The 20,303-nt window shown below is 44.8% G+C and overlaps 1 protein-coding gene across 7 annotated transcripts in view; it reads right to left on the reverse strand.

Moving 5' to 3' along the window:
• LOC141135237 (baculoviral IAP repeat-containing protein 1-like) overlaps positions 1-19,934 on the reverse strand; it is a 183,235-nt gene extending 163,301 nt beyond the window's left edge. For 6 of the 7 annotated variants that reach the window (XM_073624418.1, XM_073624416.1, XM_073624417.1 and 3 more), the window contains exon 1: positions 15,034-15,262. The gene's annotated coding sequence lies outside the window, so the exon portion shown is untranslated. Of the gene's footprint in view, positions 1-15,033; positions 15,263-19,842 lie in introns of those variants that run through there. The other variant, XM_073624414.1, reaches the window with a different exon arrangement.
• Between the last annotated feature and the right edge of the window lie 369 nt (positions 19,935-20,303).

The raw sequence follows: 20,303 nt of genomic DNA on the forward strand, positions 1-20,303 counted from the left end.
ATGACAGAGTACTCATTGGGTCAGTGGATACTAAAATCATGGTTGTATCTATGACCTGGAATCTAATATAGAATTCGAATTACTTATAATCACATGTATTTAAAATACCCCACAGGATTTAAATGTTTTCCTAAAGTGTTGAAATGAATCTTGGGCAGGCTTAATGAAGATTTAGATAAGGGTTTAGCTGTACAAACAATTCTTGGAGTTTAGACAATGGGTTCCACTAGATATCAGCATAGATGGTGTGATTTTCAATAAAAAAATTGTTCTATCCATATAATCAAAATGTAATAATTCCTTTTAGGCATTTTTAGACACATATTCATTATAGACTGCTCATATACTTGTGACTGGTGTCGTTCTGGTGTATCATTAACCTTGCATCTCAGGCATTGTTTGGAGAAAAGCCGAGTCAACATTGGGTTCTTACTAGGGAGTAGGGATGAGCTTCGTGTTCGAGTCGAACCCATGTTCGACTCGAACATCGGCTGTTCGATCGTTCGCCGAATTGCGAACGTTATGGGCCGTTCGCGCTAAATTCGTGTGGCGCGTCACGGCCCATAATTCACTGCGGCATCGCAGTGCATTGCTGGCTGATGATTGGCCAAGCATGCACTATGACCCGCATGCTTGGCCAATCACAGCGCCGTCAGTAGAGAGAGCTGTAATTGGCCAAAGCCAGGGTGGCTTTGGCCAATTATGGCTCAGGGGATTTAGTACACACCCCACACTATATAAGGCCGCCTGCACGGCGGCCCTGTGTAGTGTGTGTTCCGGTGTGCTGAGAGATAGAGAGAGAGAGAGACAGTGTCATTTGATTTGAGTTAGATAGATTAGGCAGAACAGTCAGTCAGTTAGCTGCACTTACAGTGTATTGTGTATATATATGCATCCCAGGTGTTGCATATATATATATACACTGTATTCAGTTTAGCTAGATCCGTTCCTGTTATCTTCTATCTAGACTATTTACATTTAATGCAGTGCGTCCTGCTCACAGTGTTCAGCTAGATCCGTTCCTGCTATTTACATTTAGTGCAGTGCGTCCTGCTCACAGTGTTCAGCTAGATCCGTTCCTGTTATCTTCTAGACTATTTACATTTAGTGCAGTGCGTCCTGCTCACAGTGTTCAGCTAGATCCGTTCCTGCAATTTACATTTAGTGCAGTGCGTCCTGCTCACAGTGTTCAGCTAGATCCGTTCCTGCTATTTACATTTAGTGCAGTGCGTCCTGCTCACAGTGTTCAGCTAGATCCGTTCCTGTTATTTACATTTAGTGCAGTGCGTCCTGCTCACAGTGTTCAGCTAGATCCGTTCCTGCTATTTACATTTAGTGCAGTGCGTCCTGCTCACAGTGTTCAGCTAGATCCGTTCCTGCTATTTACATTTAGTGCAGTGCGTCCTGCTCACAGTGTTCAGCTAGATCCGTTCCTGCTATTTACATTTAGTGCAGTGCGTCCTGCTCACAGTGTTCAGCTAGATCCGTTCCTGTTATCTTCTAGACTATTTACATTTAGTGCAGTGCGTCCTGCTCACAGTGTTCAGCTAGATCCGTTCCTGCAATTTACATTTAGTGCAGTGCGTCCTGCTCACAGTGTTCAGCTAGATCCGTTCCTGCTATTTACATTTAGTGCAGTGCGTCCTGCTCACAGTGTTCAGCTAGATCCGTTCCTGCTATTTACATTTAGTGCAGTGCGTCCTGCTCACAGTGTTCAGCTAGATCCGTTCCTGTTATTTACATTTAGTGCAGTGCGTCCTGCTCACAGTGTTCAGCTAGATCCGTTCCTGCTATTTACATTTAGTGCAGTGCGTCCTGCTCACAGTGTTCAGCTAGATCCGTTCCTGCTATTTACATTTAGTGCAGTGCGTCCTGCTCACAGTGTTCAGCTAGATCCGTTCCTGCTATTTACATTTAGTGCAGTGCGTCCTGCTCACAGTGTTCAGCTAGATCCGTTCCTGTTATCTTCCTACTGACAGGCAGGCTTGTCTGGTTACAGTATATAAAGCTACCTGAAGAAAATTACAGGTGTTCTATTTGATCCTATTAGTACCACGGTCAGGCAGCTAGACTATTTACATTTAGTACAGTGCGTCCTGCTCACAGTGTTCAGCTAGATCCGTTCCTGTTATCTTCCTACTGACAGGCAGGCTTGTCTGGTTACAGTATATAAAGCTACCTGAAGAAAATTACAGGTGTTCTATTTGATCCTATTAGTACCACGGTCAGGCAGCTAGACTATTTACATTTAGTACAGTGCGTCCTGCTCACAGTGTTCAGCTAGATCCGTTCCTGTTATCTTCCTACTGACAGGCAGGCTTGTCTGGTTACAGTATATAAAGCTACTTGAAGAAAATTACAGGTGTTCTATCCCAGCTTAGTGCAGCTACAGGCCATTAGTATGTCTGGAAGGCCAAGAAGGAGAGGCAGACAGTCACAAGCCAATAAGAGAGGGCAAGCAGGCTCTGTGTCTAGGGCTGGTCGTGGAGACGGTGCATCCTCATCAGCACGTGGCCATGGGACACGCTTGGCCTTTTTTTCGGCAGCTGGCCGTGTTGAGCCGCAACATGCGGAAGACTTGGTCGAGTGGATGACCAAGCCGTCCTCATCCTCCTCATCCTCTCTCACCCATGCCCAGGGTGCTTTGTCTGGCAAAGCAGCGGCCTCTTCCCTCAGCTCAATGTCATCAGTGACTCCTTCCCTAGCTCCACCATGTCCTCATGAGGATTCCCTCGAACTGTTTGACCACAGTGTTGGGTACATGCTCCAGGAGGATGCCCAGCGTTTGGAAGGCTCTGATGACGATACTGAGCTCGATGAAGGCAGTAACATGAGCACGGACAGAGGGGGTGCCCAAGAAGGACAGCAATCTGGCAGTCATGCTCCCCCTGCTGCAGCATACTGCCAGGTTTGCTCCAGTGATGAGGAGGGAGGGGATGATGAGGTCACTGACTCAACGTGGGTGCCTGATAGGAGAGAGGAGGAGGAGGAGGAGGAGGAGGAGGAGGAGGAGGAGGAGGAGGAGGCGGCGGCACATCACCAACGAGGCAGGATGCCCTCCAGGGGCCAGCCTAAGGGCAGCACATTGACTGCATCACACCCCAAAGCTCCACATGTGCAGGGCGCTGCAGTCTCTGCGCGTTATTCAAAAAGTTCTTTGATGTGGGCCTTTTTTGAGACGAGTGCATCAGATCGCACCGCTGCTATTTGCAACATATGTCTCAAGCGTATCTCGCGTGGCCAAAACATCTCCCGCTTGGGTACCACATGCTTGACCAGACATATGTTGACCTGCCATGCAGTTCGTTGGCAAGCGTATCTAAAAGACCCACACCAAAGAACAAAGAGGATCTCTCCTTGCTCCTCATCAGCTGAGATTTCCAACCCCACTAGACCTTCAGTCCTCTCTGAGACCTGCAGTGAGAGGAATGAAGGTGTAGAATTAGGTGTGTCACAGCCAAGTACTTGTGGGCAATCTGCTTTTGGTACACCGACGTCAGATTGTACCAGGCAAATTTCCCTGCCCCAGCTGCTGCACCGCCGAAAGAAGTTTGCTCCCAGCCATCCACATGCCCAGCGGTTGAATGCTAGCTTGGCAAAATTGCTAGCACTTCAACTGCTGCCTTTTCAGTTGGTAGACTCTGCCCCCTTCCGTGAGTTTGTGGAATGTGCGGTTCCTCAGTGGCAGGTACCCAAAAGCCACTTTTTCTCACGGAAGGCGATTCCGGCTCTCTACCGGCATGTGGAAGGCAATGTCCATGCCTCGCTGGACAGGGCGGTCAGCGGTAAGGTGCATATTACCGCTGACTCATGGTCCAGCAGGCATGGACAGGGACGTTACCTAAGTTTCACGGCGCATTGGGTGACTCTGCTGGCAGCTGGGAAGGATGCAGGACAAGGTGCAGTAGTGTTGGAGGTTGTTCCGCCACCACGCCTCCAAAATGCTGATTGTGACACACCTCTCTCCTCCACCCCCTCCTCTTCTTCTTCCTCCATGGCCTCTTCCTCGGAACCAGCGGTGCTCCGTAGGCGTTCAAGGGGCTACGCAAGTACGCAGGCCAAAAGATGCCATGCGGTGCTTGAGCTGGTGTGCTTGGGGGACAGGAGCCACACTGGGGCAGAGGTTTTGTCAGCTCTGCAGGGGCAGGTTCAGAGGTGGTTGACGCCACGCCAACTTAAGGCAGGAATGGTGGTTTGCGACAATGGCACCAACCTCCTCTCTGCCCTCCGACAGGGACAAATGACCCATGTGCCCTGTTTGGCTCACGTCCTTAACTTGGTGGTGCAGCGGTTCTTGGGCAGGTACCCGGGCTTACAGGATGTCCTGAGGCAGGCCAGGAAAGTCTGTGTGCATTTCCGCCGGTCATATAATGCCAGTGCTCGGCTGACGGACCTCCAAAAGGAGTTTAACCTGCCCAAGAACCGCCTAATCTGTGACATGCCCACCAGGTGGAACTCAACGTTGGCCATGCTGCAGCGGCTGCACACGCAGCAGAGGGCCATCAATGAGTACCTGTGCGACTATGGCACCAGGACAGGGTCAGGGGAGCTTGGTTTTTTTTCCCCACGCCAGTGGGCCATGATCAGGGATGCATGCACTGTCCTGTCACCATTCGAGGAGGCCACGAGGATGGTGAGCAGTGACAGTGCAGGCATCAGTGACACTGTCCCCCTTGTCCACCTGTTGGAGCACACGCTGCGTGGAATAATGGACAGGGCACTTGAGGCAGAACAGAGGCAGGAAGAGGAGGACTTCCTTAGCTCTCAAGGCCCCCTTTATCCAGACAGTGTTCCTGCGTGCCCGCCGATCACACAGGAAGAGGACGAGGAGGAAGAGGAGGAGGAGGAAGATTGTGTCAGTATGGAGGTGGAGCCTGGCACTCAGCATCAGCAGCAGTCTTTAAGGGATCAGTCCCAAGAAACACATGGACTTGTACGTGGCTGGGAGGAGGTGGCTGCGGACCATGTCGTTCTTAGTGACCCAGAGGACTCCGGACCGAATGCCTCAGCAAACCTACGCTGCATGGCCTCCCTGATCCTGCAAAGCCTGCGTAAGGATCCTCGTATTCGTGGTATCAAGGAGAAGGACCAATACTGGCTGGCAACCCTCCTTGATCCACGTTACAAGGGTAAGGTTGCGGACCTTATCTTGCCATCGCAGAGGGAGCAGAGGATGAAACATCTTCGGGAGGCCTTGCAGAAAGGTCTGTGCAACGCGTTCCCAGAGACTGGGAGGTTACAAACTCCTGTTTCTGGACAACGTGTTGCTGAGGCTTCGGTCAGTCAAAGAAGGAGCGGTGGAGAAGGTGGCCGTCTGACCGATGCGTTCAGACAATTTTTTGGTCCGCAGCCCCAAGGTATGATCGGTTCCAGCAACCATCGCCAGCGTCTGTTTTACATGGTGCAGGAATACCTAGGGGCAAGATCAGACTTGGACACCTTTCCCACCGAAAATCCTCTGGGTTACTGGGTCTTGAGGATGGATCACTGGCCAGAGCTTGCACAGTATGCAATTGAGCTACTGGCCTGTCCTGCATCCAGCGTTCTTTCGGAACGCACATTCAGTGCTGCTGGAGGCGTGGTAACCGATCACAGGGTGCGTCTGTCCACCGACTCGGTCGATCGGCTGACCTTCATAAAAATGAATGAGTCTTGGATCACCACCAGCTACCAAGCACCTGATGCTGATGTAACCGAATAATTTTTTTTGAAATCTCAGATCCCTTCAAAGACTGCCTATGCTGATGCTGAGTGACTATCCCTGAGTAATTATCCTCTTCCTCCTCAATCATCACGCTGATAGCTTGTAAGAACATTTTTGGTTCTGGGCGCCACCACCAGTGCCTAAGGCACAATTTTTCAGCCCCTGTCTAACAGGGGCGTGTAATTACAATTTTTGATGCAATACTTTGCAGCAGGGCTCGTTCCTGCGTTCCAACTAGAGTGTCTGTGAGGGGTTGCAGTGTTGTGGCACCAGCACCAGTGCCTAAGGCCCAATTTTTCTGCCCCTGTCTAACAGGGGCGTGTAATTACAATTCTTGATCTAATATTTCACAGCAGGGCCCTGTGAGGGCTTACAGTGTTGTGGCCACAGCAATACCTAAGGCCCAAATTTCTGCTGAGTATATAGGGCAGGACCCTACTTTCAAACATCTAACTTACAAATGACTCCTACTTGCAAACGGAAGGAGACAACAGGAAGTGAGATGAAATCTACCCCTAGGAAGGGAAATTCTCTCCTGTAAGAGTTAATATGGGAAAACAATTTCTCCTTTCCACTGATGCTTTCCAATCCTTGTTCCACAAAAAAACCCAAATTTTCAAAAAACATTTTTCATTGGGACAAAAAAGTGAGGTGAAATCTTCTGAAGAGGAGGAAAGACAGCAAAACAAATGTCACAGGGGTGATAACCCTTCCCTATGTTTTCCAAAAAGCTTAGAAAAGATTTTTTGGCTGGAGCTAAACACGTTAAAAATGTTCAAAATTACAAACAGATTCTACTTAACAAACCTACAGTCCCTGTCTTGTTTGCACTGCTGTTCAGAGTATATAGGGCCTGGTGGCCCCACACCTTTCCTTATTTTAATTTGGGTGCGGGGTTCCCCTTAATATCCATACAAGACCCAAAGGGCCTGGTAATGGACTGGGGGGTACCCATGCCGTTTGTCTCACTGATTTTCATCCATATTGCCATGACCCGACATGACATTAAACCCGCAAGCAGTTTTAAATGAGATTTTTTCCTTTAAAAATGACATTTGGTGCAGGGACTGTTCTAAACATGGGAAACACGCGTCACTTTACAGGCATACTATAGACACCCCCCAGGTACGATATTTAAAGGAATATTTCACTTTTTTTTTTTACTTTAAGCATCATTAAAATCACTGCTCCCGAAAAAACGGCCGTTTTTAAAAGTTTTTTTTGCATTGATACATGTCCCCTGGGGTAGGACCCGGGTCCCCAAACCCTTTTTAGGACAATACCATGCAAATTAGCCTTTAAAATGAGCACTTTTGATTTCGAACGTTCGAGTCCCATAGACGTCAATGGGGTTCTAACGTTCGTGCGAACTTTCGGTCCGTTCGCGGGTTCTGGTGCGAACCGAACCGGGGGGTGTTCGGCTCATCCCTACTAGGGAGGCGATCTCACCCTTTGAAACAATGGGGTTATTTACCCTAGCTTTTCCTTTTCAAAGGTTTTGTTATCTGGATCTTGAAAGGTAGCACCATTGTTCAGGTTACTCTGTTTCAACATGAGTTTTGTATCTTGACTTCAGTTCTTCACTGGATATGATAATTTAATTAGCCTTTCCTGTTGGGGGGAGGAGGAGAACGCCCTTCTGGAGTGGTGACTACTTAGTTGAAGGCGACATGAATTATGATTTTTTTTGTATCTTGGCCATGACAGTGCAAAACTACAGAGTGTCCCAATCAATTTAAAAAAGTAGGAATTTAGGCTTGTTTCCACCCAGCTTTAATTATAGGTTCTCCATGACTTATGTGGCTGAGTGGTTGCTCTGTGGCATTCTCAATGCTCTGCAATCTGATTGCATCTAAATAAGGATGCTTCTGCTGCTTACACGGTCCGTGCCATAGACTGCTTTAATACTTGCTCTGGTGTTGCTTTTTGGTATGTTTTAAGTTCCTGATTGCATAAATAGCAATATCCTGCAGTTCCTATAACTTGTATCTGTTTCCACACAACAGGGTATAGAGTGTAATATAGGCAGCAGCTGTCACTGGGTTATATATCCTGCACCAGTAGGGTATATAGTATATTGAAGATGTTTGTGGTATAGTGCTACCAAACCCCACCTAACTGTTGTGCTTGCTCTATAATAAAAAGCTGAAAGTCCAAAATAATAAAAACCTCAAAATTGCACTTAAAGCAGAAAAAAAATACTGATGCTTTAAAAATTCAATGTTCTGGTTGCGTCTGCATTCCTCGGACTAGATGTGATGAAAAAAAAAAGTAATGCAATTAGCCCCATCCAACGCATTTCGTCATCAGGAGCGGCCTGCTGATGACATTGTGAAGATGAAACGCGTTTGGCAGGGCTAATTGCGTCACTTTCTGTCTAAGGAATGCAGAAGTGACCCAGACATTGAATCCTTAAAGCGCCAGTATCTTTTTTTTTGCTGTAAGTGCAATTGTAAAGTTTTATCAGTACTAATAAATGGTATAACGCTATGGAAGATACCCTATTTTAAATTTACACTGTATCTTCCATGTGGAGGAGTGGAGAGAGGATGGGAGCAAGCAGCCAATTGTGGAGGCAACTTGGAGCCAGAGGATATTTTACCCACAAGGGGCATTCTGACACACTTAATTATAAAGGGTCAAGGAATTGTGGTGAGTGTGGTTTTATATATATTTATGTGGATGGTGTTTTGTAGTTTTGTGTAGGCACGTCACATTTATATGTGGACCACATTTTTGATTTATGGTATTTACTTATTAGTTGATATTGTCCATTTTTGCATTGAGTGGAGGTGTTTTGTAGTATATTGTCATTCAATTATATTTTACATAGGTTGGTCAAAGTACTTTGGAAGATTATACAGGTGATTTGAGCACAACATTTTTTTAGTGGAGGTGGTGCACTGTAGTTCACATACGCATTCATTTATTTTTTTTTTATTTTTAGGTTTTTATTATATAGCAAGCACAACAGTTAAGTGGGGTTTGGCAGTGCTATACCACAAACATCTTCAATCCTGCTGTTCCTATTCTCTAATCTGCTTTGCATTTTCATATCTAGCCACATTGGGGTTGCAGGTGTCAAATATTTTAAAGCGGAGTTCCACCCTAAAGTGGAACTTCCGCTCATCGGATTCCTCCCCCCCTCCGGTGTCACAATTGGCACCTTTCAGGGGGGAGGGGGGGTGCAGATACCTGTATAATACAGGTATCTGCACCCACTTCCAGGTATAGCTAGCCGCAGCTAGCCGCAGACTTCCCGCCCACCCCCCGTTGTGTTGTGGGAAATACACAGTTCCCACAACACAACGGGGACCAGTGTAGACGTGCAGCGCGATTCGCGCATGCGCAGTAGGGAACCGGACAGTGAAGCCGCAATGCTTCACTTCCTGATTCCCTTAGTGAGAATGGCGGCGGCAGCACCCGAGGAACGAGGGACGGTTCGGTCTCGGGTGCCGACATCGCTGGACCCCGGGACAGGTAAGTGTCCGTATTTTAAAAGTCAGCAGCTGCAGTATTTGCAGCTGCTGACATCTAAAAAATTTTTTTTTTTAGCGAAACTCTGCTTTAAGCGTAGATAAACCCATAAAGTGAATATATGTCACAAAAATCTAGTCACAAAATACCAACCTAATCGTTCTCTTCGCTCCTCCCAAGACCTCCTGCTCTCAAACTCTCTTGTCACCTCATCCCATGCTCGCCTTCAGGACTTCTCCAGAGCCTCCCCCATCCTCTGGAATGCTCTACCCCAATCCGTCGGTTTTTCTCCTACTTTATCCACTTTCAGACGATCCCTGAAAACTCATCTCTTCAGAGAAGCCTATCTGGCCCCCACCTAACAACTGTACATTTATCTTCTCAATCAGCACATCACCCACAGTTATTACCTCTTGTATCTTTTGACCTTCCCTCTTAGATTGTAAGCTCTAAGGAGCAGGGCCCTCTGATTCCTACTGTATCAAAGTGTATTGTATTTGTACTGTCTACCCTCAAGTTGTAAAGCGCTACGTAAACTGTTGGCGCTATATAAATCCTGTATAATAATAATAATAATATATGCTTTGCCTGTGCAGTACAAAGCAACAGGTCCACTTTAATGCACACCTCCATTGCCATATTACTTACATTGTAAGCATCAGTGTCCACAGTATACTTTAGCTCCCCCACTGATTTGCTCTGATGCAGAGAGCAAAGGAAAGCCCTGTGTTAGATAAAATTCTATGGAGAATATCACACAGAGATATGGACCCCCCTTTAACAGTGCTATTTGATCCAGTGCTGTGACAAGGGGGCCCTCTCAATTGGTTGGAGCAGCAGTAAAACCATGCAGAGAGGGACACTAAGAACAGTCCACGTAGGTTTGCCCTGCACTATTATTCAGCAATGCCAAAACACAGATTCAGTGCAGGAGAAATGTTTTGTACAGCAAGTCCATAGCATGAAACCAACAAAACATCTTCCAATCCACTAAATAAACTCTTTTCCTGAATAACAGAGAGCCCCCTAATAGGTTCCCCCAAAACAAACAGGCAGCCTTTGCATCTTGTTAGTGTTCTGTCTGTAGTCAGCCTTTTCACCCAACAGCATTAGTACCCCGCCCAAAGCTCTACGAAGTCTCCAGGGTCCAGGACTCAGACCAGAAGCATACTAAGACTCTAAGAAAATAACGTTTGTTTTTTTCCATATCAAACACAAACCCTGCAGTCCCTCACCATGTGTGAGAAACCTAGGTAACATGGCAGCCAGTGTCTCTCAATACATACAGTATATACACACACGCTATATTTATTTTCAAACATGACTTTATCAAAGTTTTTATATTTTCGCATTACATAGTCAAAGAAGTAAATATACAACATGTACAATAATAGGAGGCATTGTGGATATGTAACACCACGTTGCCTCTCAGTGGTGGAAGTCATCCCTCAGGTGGCTCAGTGGGTTAACATCTCATCTCAGGGTCTGGTTCTTGGTGTATGGTGGGGCATAAATAAGTTGGGTGGTAGAAGCAATCATTCCACTAAACTTAGGGAAGATCTGCCGAGCCTACAACAAGGTAAATAAAAGCTCAGTCTGGGTACATCCCAGCAACAACACACACCAAACCTAGACAGGGGCAAAACAAAATAGTGGTCCCTATATAAATAAAGACCAAAGTGTTGATGAGGCATAGTTCAGATGTAAATAAATTGATTAATTTAGTCAATAAAAATCAATTGTGGGTCAGAACACATTGACTGGTCAGCTCTGAGATGGAAAAAAACAAGCTTGTTCTGCAATGTATTTTCTCATAGGAAGTATTACCCAATTACACAAAGATTAGGCAAGACTGTTACTGTATTCAGTGCTTCCTGAAGCAGGAGTTAAAAAGTGTATGCAAAGCAATTTTTTTGTTTTAGATAAAGTAAAGAAGTTTATAACACCTGTTGTTTTTATTACTATGTCCCTACCTAGGAGATTTACCTCTTTATTGCCCTAATGACCATAAAACCCTCAAAGCTAGTTCTCCTTCACTGGTAAAAGCTTTTTTTTGTACATATCAGGTAAGAGAAAAGTGTCTCCCAACATTTTTTAACCGATACTGGCCCAAAAGTTGATACTGATGAAAAAGAAGATCAAGCTCACTAAAAGACCTCTAGTCTAATACAATGCCACCAAATAATTATAGCAAATCTCTTACCTAGTGTAATTAAAGTGGTTTCACTTCAGCTCATTATAATCTACAGTGGTAAGGCTGCTGATCGCTGCCTGTGAAATTTCACTTACTGTTACAGTCTCTTCAAAATCCATCCTGCAATCTTTAATGACGTCACTGGTGCATGCGCAGTCTTAGTTAACCGCATGCTACGTGTGCTGTTCTGCCGAATAAGTTCCGCTCGGCAGATAAGTTCCTCACTCTACTGCGCATGCGCAGTACGATCCGGCGGAAATAGCCGAAGCGGAACAGCTGAAAATCAGCTGTACACGGCGCCTGTAAGAGGGCCCCTCGCGGGCTCGCTTTGCTCGCCGCGCTTCGGGCACGGCCTCGCTGCGCTCGGCTCTTTTAGATTCCCCCTCTAGGTCCACTTGGATGGTGGGGAAGGAATCTGGACCCAGAGCGCAGGCGCCGTGTACAGCTGATTGAAGCGTTTGAGCTTCGGCTATCTCCGGCGGCTGACAGTAGTTGTTACTGCGCAGGAGCTGCGCCTGCGCAGTACAGGGGAGGCTCTTATCCGCCGAGGGAACTTTCTCAGGAAGACACCGTTTCTATATTCTCAGCATGCCAGGTTATTTACTTCCACTGAGAACAGCACAGAAGGGAAGCCCTCCTCCACACCTTCCTGGTTCTCCCCTTGTGACTGTATCTGACGTCACACAGGGGGAGTGAACCAGAGCATCACAATGACTTCCATACGGGCAAGCAGCTGTTCTAATACTGGGAGCCATTGTGAAAGAAACATTTGCAAAGTTAAATAAACAAGTGTATATTACTTCCAAAATAATGTTAAACCTTATTTAAAGACATTATTTAAAAATTTACATCGTGGCCGCGCATGCGCGAGATTTAGACAGGGAATGAAAGGAAGGGCGGAAATGACGTCCACACAACAGCCAGAAATCAGTGGTTAAAATAGTGCAGCCAATTCCCAGAAGAAGCTATCTTTTATAAAACTAAAAAAAGGTATTTCCAAACCTCGTTTAGTGACGTTTTTGCGTGTAAGATTTCTATATACATTGCTGCATTATAACTTTTTTTAAAAAAGGAAAAAACTCTGGGGTTTACTTCCTCTTTAAAAGGATTAGATGTTGTATGCAAAAGGACTCATCCAGATTGTCAGTAATAAATAGAGGTCTCCATTGCTAAATGGGGTAGTTAGAATGCCACCCATCTGGTTCAGCAGCAGTCTAGTAAGTGTGTTGAACTGTCTCCTATTTATATTAATGATGGTGGCAAAACATGGCATCCTGGCGCTACCGCGCATTCGCATGTAATGACGTCATCACGCGTGGCACGATGGCGTCAGAGCGCAGCTGCCTACCTAGGACACCCAGGAAGCACTAATCCAAATACAGTCAATGGGGGCATCCATAATGCTCCTCAAAATATATTTTGTGACATATTCAATTCCAGAGAAGATGAAAAATGTTAAAGTGATTCTAAACCTTCCGTTTTAAAAAAAATAAATAAATAACAAACATGTCTATACCTAGCGCCTCTGTGCAGTGATTTTGCACAGAGTGGCCCTGATCCTCCTCTTCTGGGGTCCCCACACGGTGCTCCTGGCTTCTTCTCTTCTTTAGTGCCCCCATGGAGAGCCGCTCTCCATGGGGGCACTCGTCCGGGCGGGCTCCTGAGTCCTGCTGCTGCATCCATTGACACAGACAGCAAGACTCGGCCCGCCCCCCAGCTCCTGTGTCACTGGATTTGATTGACAGCAGCGGGAGCCAATAGCTCGGGTTCAGGTAATTTACAGGGGGACTCTGGGGGGCAGTTGCATCACAAAAGGTTTATCACCTTAATGCATATGCATTAATATAAATACCGTGAGGGTTTACAACCCCTTTAAATAACGTAGCTGAGAACGTATGCAGCGCTGCAGGGGGACCTCAGACAAAATGAAAGGAAAAAATACATATATAGATACAATTAACGAAATCTGACTATTCAATAGGTCAGCAAGTGCATCCACTTTACATATTAGACATATTTGTACAGACAAATAATATAGATACAAGACATAGGTGAATTAATTATATATAAAAATAATAAAAATATAAAACTATATAAAAATGATCTTAAATAATGAAAAATAAATAATAATAAAATAAAAATTTATGATAAAAAATTACTTTCTTTTATTAAATGTATCTTGGGAAGTAATATTTTGCCTGCTATCATCTGTAAAAGTTATTCTTGACTGGTAATTTTTACATCTATGCATTTTTCAGAGCGTTTTTAGTTTTGCGGAAACGCACTACAGTCCATTTAACATGGTTTCCTATGGGTAACATTCACATCTGTACATTTTCCACCGGTGTGTTTTTTGGAAAGGTTCGGGGACTTTTTTTCCCACAGCAGGTTTTTGGTTCCATAGACTTGAAAGGAAATGCAGCGGAAATGCATCTAAAATGTTTAAAAAATGCAGTGCTTACATTTTGAATGCATTTTTGCTGGTTTCTCCCGCCAGACAATAGACACCTCCCAAAAATGCAGAACGGACTGGGAAAATGTATCAACTGCAACCTACATAGGTGTTAAAGTGATTGTAAAGCTACGTATATTTATTTTCTTGTTAATAACAAACCATATTTAGACTGAGTGGCCCTGATCCTCCTCTTCTGGGGTCCCCCCGGGGCGCTTCTGGCTCCTCCACTTCTCGAGTGCCCCCATGGAGAGCCGCTCTCCCTGGGAGCACCCGTGCGGGCACACTCCCGAGTCCTGCTGCTGCATCCATTGACACAGACAGTAGGACTCAGCCCTGTGTCACTGGAATTGATTGACAGCATCAATCTATCCAATCTATCCAATGAGGACCTGAGACAGCGGCTGGAGCTGCTGTACTTGTCCCAGTCGCTGGAAGGATCGGGTTCAGGTAATTAAAAGGGGGGCTCTGGGGGGCTGCTGCATCACAAAAGGTTTTTTTACCCTAATGCATAGAATGCATTAAGGTGAAAAACCATGAGGGTCTACAACCCCTTTAAGGAAAGTGGCCAATGACTGCATGTGTGTGTGCAGTCATGACCTCAGAATAATGCTGTGTTTAAAAATTGTAAAAATGTGTGACTGTCATTGAGAATATAAACCAAGTGTCTGTATAAGCTTCCCCTCGCCTAGGCAGCAGTGCCCCTGGCTCTCAAAGATTTAAATCTGGCCCTAGCCAGACCGAGAGGGGGCAGTAAAACGATGCCTCAGCCGCTCATTTTTACTGCCCATCCGACTGCCCCTCTGAAAGAAACCTACAGAAATTGCTGAAGTACTTTATATTTGAAAGGTAGGCAGCTACAGTACTTTTGCTTTATGGGTGTTGAAACCACCACCTTGGAGAGATGAAATAACATGGAATATGTATAAAATAGTAAATAAATATCTCATACTGTGCAGAACATATCAAGAAATGCTCTGGTGGGCTTCTGAAACAAGGCAAAGCCCTATATAAACAACAAGCACAGGTTTACTTCAAAAAGTAAAGTTATTGAATGCACTATATTATTTTGTATTGTAATGCTGATTTGTCTAATAAACTTTTCTGTTAAAAAAAAAAGTAAAGTTATTGCCTTTTAATGTAAACATTACAGATATACTAAAATCATAAAGCTCATACATACATGAAATCCTAATGCTTACTTACCAAATATAATACACCATCTTCAGATAGTAATTCTACATCTCAAAAGGTGATGTAAAGTCCAAATCAACAGGAAGGCAAGGTGAATATATAGCTGAAAGGAAAAACAAAAAATGACGTGTTTTTGTGAACACAGAAACCTCCCATAGGAACGTAGATTACCGGTAATAATAATTAGAAGTGGAGTGAGGAAGTGAAACGAACACACATTCATCTAAAAGCTCTCCCAGTCCAGAAAAACACACGCATACAGTATACAGTGGATATAAAAAGTCTACACACCCCTGTTAAAATGTCAGGTTTCTGTGATGTAAAAAAATGAGACAAAGATAAATCATTTCACAACTTTTTCCACCTTTAATGCGACCTATAAACCATACAACTCAATTGAAAAACAAACTAAAATCTTTTTTTTTTGGGGGGGGGGGGGAGTAAAAATAAAAAAATAAAATAATGTGGTTGCATAAGTGTGCACACCCTCTTAAAACTGGGGATGTAGCTGTATTCAGAATTAAGCAATCACATTCAATCTCATGTTAAATAGGAGTCAGTACACACCTGCCATCATTAAAAGTGCCTCTGATTAATAAAGTTCAACTGTTCTAATAGGTCTTTCCTGACATTTTCTTAGTTGCATCGTACAGCAAAAGCCATGGTTCACAGAGAGCTTCCAAAGCATCAGGGGGATCTCATTGTTAAAAGGCATCAGTCAGGAGTGGTACAAAATAATTTTCAAGGCATTAAATATACCATGAAACACAGTGAAGACAGTCATCAAGTGGAGAAAATATGGCACAACAGTGACATTACCAAGAACTGGACGTCTCTCCAAAATTGATGAAAAGACGAGAAGAAAACTGGTCAGGGAGGCTGCCAAGAGGCCTACAGCAACATTAAAGGAGCTGCAGGAATATCTGGCAAGTACTGGCTGTGTGGTACATGTGACGACAATCTCCCGTATTCTTCATATGTCTGGGCTATAGGGTAGAGTGGCAAGACGGAAGCAGTTTCTTATGAAGAAGAACACCCAAGCCAGGCTTAATTTTGCAAACACACATCTGAAGTTTCCCAAAAACATGTGGGAAAATGTATTATGTTCTAATGAAACCAAGGTTGAACATTTTGGTCATAATTCCAAAAGATATGTTTGGTGCAAAAACATTGCACATCACCAAAAGAACACCATACCCACCATGAAGCATGGTGGTGGCAGCATCATGCTTTGGGGCTGTTGTTCTTCAGCTGAAAGGGGCCTTAGTCAAAGTAGAGGGAATTATGAACAGTTCCAAATACCAGTCATGTTCTGCTAGAAAGCTGAACATGAAGAGGAACTTCATCTTTCAACATGACAATGACCCAAAGCATACATCCAAATCAACAGAGGAATGGCTTCACCAGAAGAAGATTAAAGTTTTGGAATGGCCCGGCCAGAGCCCACACCTGAATCCAATTGAAAATCTGTGTGGTGATCTGAGGAAGGCTGTGCACAGAAAATTTGGAGTGTTTTTGCAAAGAAGAGTTGGCAAATATTGCCAAGTCAAGATGTACTACGCAGATAGACTCATACCCAAAAGAATGAGTGGTGTAATAAAATCAAAAGGTGCATACATACATACATACATGTAGTGGTCTTCCTAACTTCCAAGGGCCTGATGGTGACTCCTTCAGCACTTCATCCTTTCCAAACTTGTCTCCGGTAATAGGAGTGGTTGTCCCTCAGGTTGAGCCTCTAACACATGCGGTTCTGCCCCAGGCTTCGGGCTTAACCTTGGCTGCTCATCCTTTGCGGAACCCTGAACTGCAAGATAAGACTTAAATGGACCTAGCAGCCAGCATGCCTCCTGGATAGGCCTCCGGCTTCAGGCCTAGCAACCAGGAGCTTCTCAACACACACCCATCCAGGCCGCAGCCTAGGGCGGGAAGAACCCTGATCACCCAACTCCTCCCAAATAAATAGCTTATCCCAGCATACACAGCTGTTAAAGAACTCCTGCTGATTGGCTGAGACAACCTAGTTTGCGCAGTACGAACGACTACTGACCCGCCAAAAATAGCCGAAGATGAACAGCTGATCGTCAGCTCTACACAGCGCCTGCGCACTACATTCTGCCCTAAGTCGAGGGGCCTATTACAAACTGTTTTTCTTACAATAGTCTTGGCACACAGGCACGGTGTACAGCTGACTCAGGTGTTCAGCTTCGGCTCTTTTCAGCGGCTCCCTTGTTGTTCCTACTGCGCAAATCCTCTCACCGTATCCTACTGTAGACATTCCAGTTTAACTCACAGTAACCCACTGTAGACCTTCCAGCTTAACCCACAGTATACCACTGTAGATCCTTAAGCTCAGCTCGCTGTCTCTCTCACTAGACTTCTTGGACTCAGCCACCCGCTGGATTCCCCGAGCTTCACTCACTGCTAATCGCTGTACTTTATCTTCAAGCTTTACTACAGCTGCCCGCCGTACTCCTTCAAGCTTACCCACAGCTATCCGTTGCCTTCCTGGATGAGTCTCTGCTGAAGCTTTCCCACCACTCAGTTACACAGCTGTTAAAGAACTCCTGCTGATTGGCTGAGACAACCTAGTTACCCATTACCTGAATTTATGGTGATCCATCATTCTAATGCCAAAAGCAACAGTGCCACCTATTGGCAGGAGAGAGAGACTACACCAAACCCAGACTTAGGACAAGGATCAGTGGATCAACCTACCAATTAGCCAAGCTAGTTACCACCTAGCACAACTAGATTTATTAGCAGCCCTGTTTAGGACGAGGGTGCTACATACAGTATCTCACAAAAGTGAGTACACCCCTCACATTTTTGTAAATATTTTATTATATCTTTTCATGTGAAAACATTGAAGAAATTATACTTTGCTACAATGTAAAGTAGTGAGTGTACAGCTTGTATAACAGTGTAAGTTTGCTATCCCCTCAAAATAACTCAACACACAGCCATTAATGTCTAAATCGCTGGCAACAAAAGTGAGTACACCACTAAGTGAAAATGTCCAAATTGGGCCCAAAGTGTCAATAGTTTGTGTGGCCACCATTATTTTCCAGTATTGCCTTAACCCTCTTGGGCATGGAGACAAACAGAGCTTCACAGGTTGCCACTGGAGTCCTCCACCACTCCTCCAAGACAACATCATGTAGCTGGTGGATGTTAGAGACCTTGCGCTCATCCACCTTCCATTTGAGGATGCCCCACAGATGCTCAATAGGGTTTAGGTCTGGAGACATGCTTGGTCAGTCAATCACCTTTACCCTCAGTTTCTTTAGCAAGGCAGTGGTCATCATGGAGGTGTGTTTGGGGTCATTATGTTGGAATACTACCCTGCGGCCCAGTCTCCGAAGGGAGGGGATCATGCTCTGATTCAGTATGTCACAGTACACGTTGGCATTCATGGTTCCCTCAATGAACTGTAGCTCCCCAGTGCCGGTGTCTTGCCGAGAAAGTTCCCCCGGCGGATAAGGACCCCACTGTACTGCGCATGCACTGCGCTTGCACAGTACGAACGACTACGGAGCTGCCAAAAATAGACGAAGATGAACAGCTGATAGTCAGTTCTACATGGCGCCTGCGCACTACATTCTGCCCTAAGTCCAGTCCACTACATTCTGCCCTAAGTCGAGGGGCCTATTACAAACTGTTTTTCTTACAATAGTCTTGGCACGCAGGCACCGTGTACAGCTGACTCAGGTGTTCAGCTTCGGCTCTTTTCAGCGGCTCCCTTGTTGTTCCTACTGCGCAAGCGCTGCGCCTGCGCAGTACAGGGGGGTCATTATCCGCAGAGGGGAACTTTCTTGGCAGAACACCAGCAGCACTCATGCAGTACTCCTCACCTTGTTGCCGCCACACACGCTTAACAATATCTGAACCAAATACGTTTTTCTTGGTCTCATCAGACCACAGGACAGGTTCCAGTAATCCATGTCCTTAGTCTAAGAAAGAACTATGCACCATAAGTGCATTGAGGTCACCCTTGGGGGATTTTAACTGGCCAAAAGTAAATATATAATATCAAAAATATTTTGTATAAAAATGCACTACAGTGCCAACTTTATTAAACATGTAGAAAAATATATATATATATATATATATATATATATATATATATATATGTACAAGATAACAGTACAAATACAATTATACAAAGTGCAGATACAGACATAATGTGTACATCCAATTGTATATAAAAGATATGACACCCCTGTGCCTACAGCCCGCAGCCTAAGGGTAAAAGGTCAAGCGGATGAAGTGTACAGCACGTGACCCGAATTGTTTCGGAAATAGGTATGTATTACTCTTTCATCAAGGGATTTACAATTGGGTGATCAAATCTCTATCTGTAATATAAATTTCAAAGATAGTAAATAGTATCGTCATAATTATGTATGCGACTACGATTTTGCATATGCGATTTTGTAGTTGTAGAGAGTAGTACAAAAAAGTCAAACAGACTAAAAGACTAGTCATACTTACATCAATCTGATTCATAAGGCAAACAAGTGATGGCAAAACAAAAATTGAACACCAGAGGTGGAGCAGGCTGGCTTAGAAAGTCCACAAAGCATGAGATGGGTATCCACAGATGTAGGACTTGGCGCTGCAACACTTTCACAAGAGACGCCTGATTTATGTCTGTGTGATTAAGATATAATATAGAACTATGAGTATAAGGAGCACATAAATTGAGCCTATATACAGCTAAGAGAGGCAACAGTCACTAAGCTGTAATAAAAGAGCATATGGGATAAAGTTCTTCCATTGCTCTAGTTTATATAAAGTATGTAGAGTACTTGAAAATACCTTGTGGTTGTTAAATGATCTCCTGAGACACAGACCTCCGGGCAGCAGTTCAAAACTGACAGATGCCCTGGGAGTGTCTGTGTCTCATAAAGGACAGCTGGTTATGAGTATAAGGAGTGCATAAATTGAACCCATATAAAGCTAAGAGAGGCAACAGTCACTAAGCTGTAATAAAAGAGCATATGGGATAAAGTTCTTCCATTGCTCTAGTGTATATAAAGTATGTAGAGTACTTGAAAATACCTTGTGGTTGTTAAATGATCTCCGGAGACACAGACACGTGGGCGGCACAGTGGTGCAGTGGTTAGCACTCTCACCTAGCAGTAAAAAAGGGTCGCTGGTTCGAATCCCAACCACGACACTACCTGCCTGGAGTTTGTATGTTCTCCCTGTGCCTGCGTGGGTTTCCTCCGGGCACTCCGGTTTCCTCCCACACTCCAAAGACATGCTTCTGTCCAAAA

Source organism: Aquarana catesbeiana, linkage group LG01, assembly GCF_042186555.1.
Source record: "Aquarana catesbeiana isolate 2022-GZ linkage group LG01, ASM4218655v1, whole genome shotgun sequence".
NCBI lineage: Eukaryota > Metazoa > Chordata > Amphibia > Anura > Ranidae > Aquarana > Aquarana catesbeiana.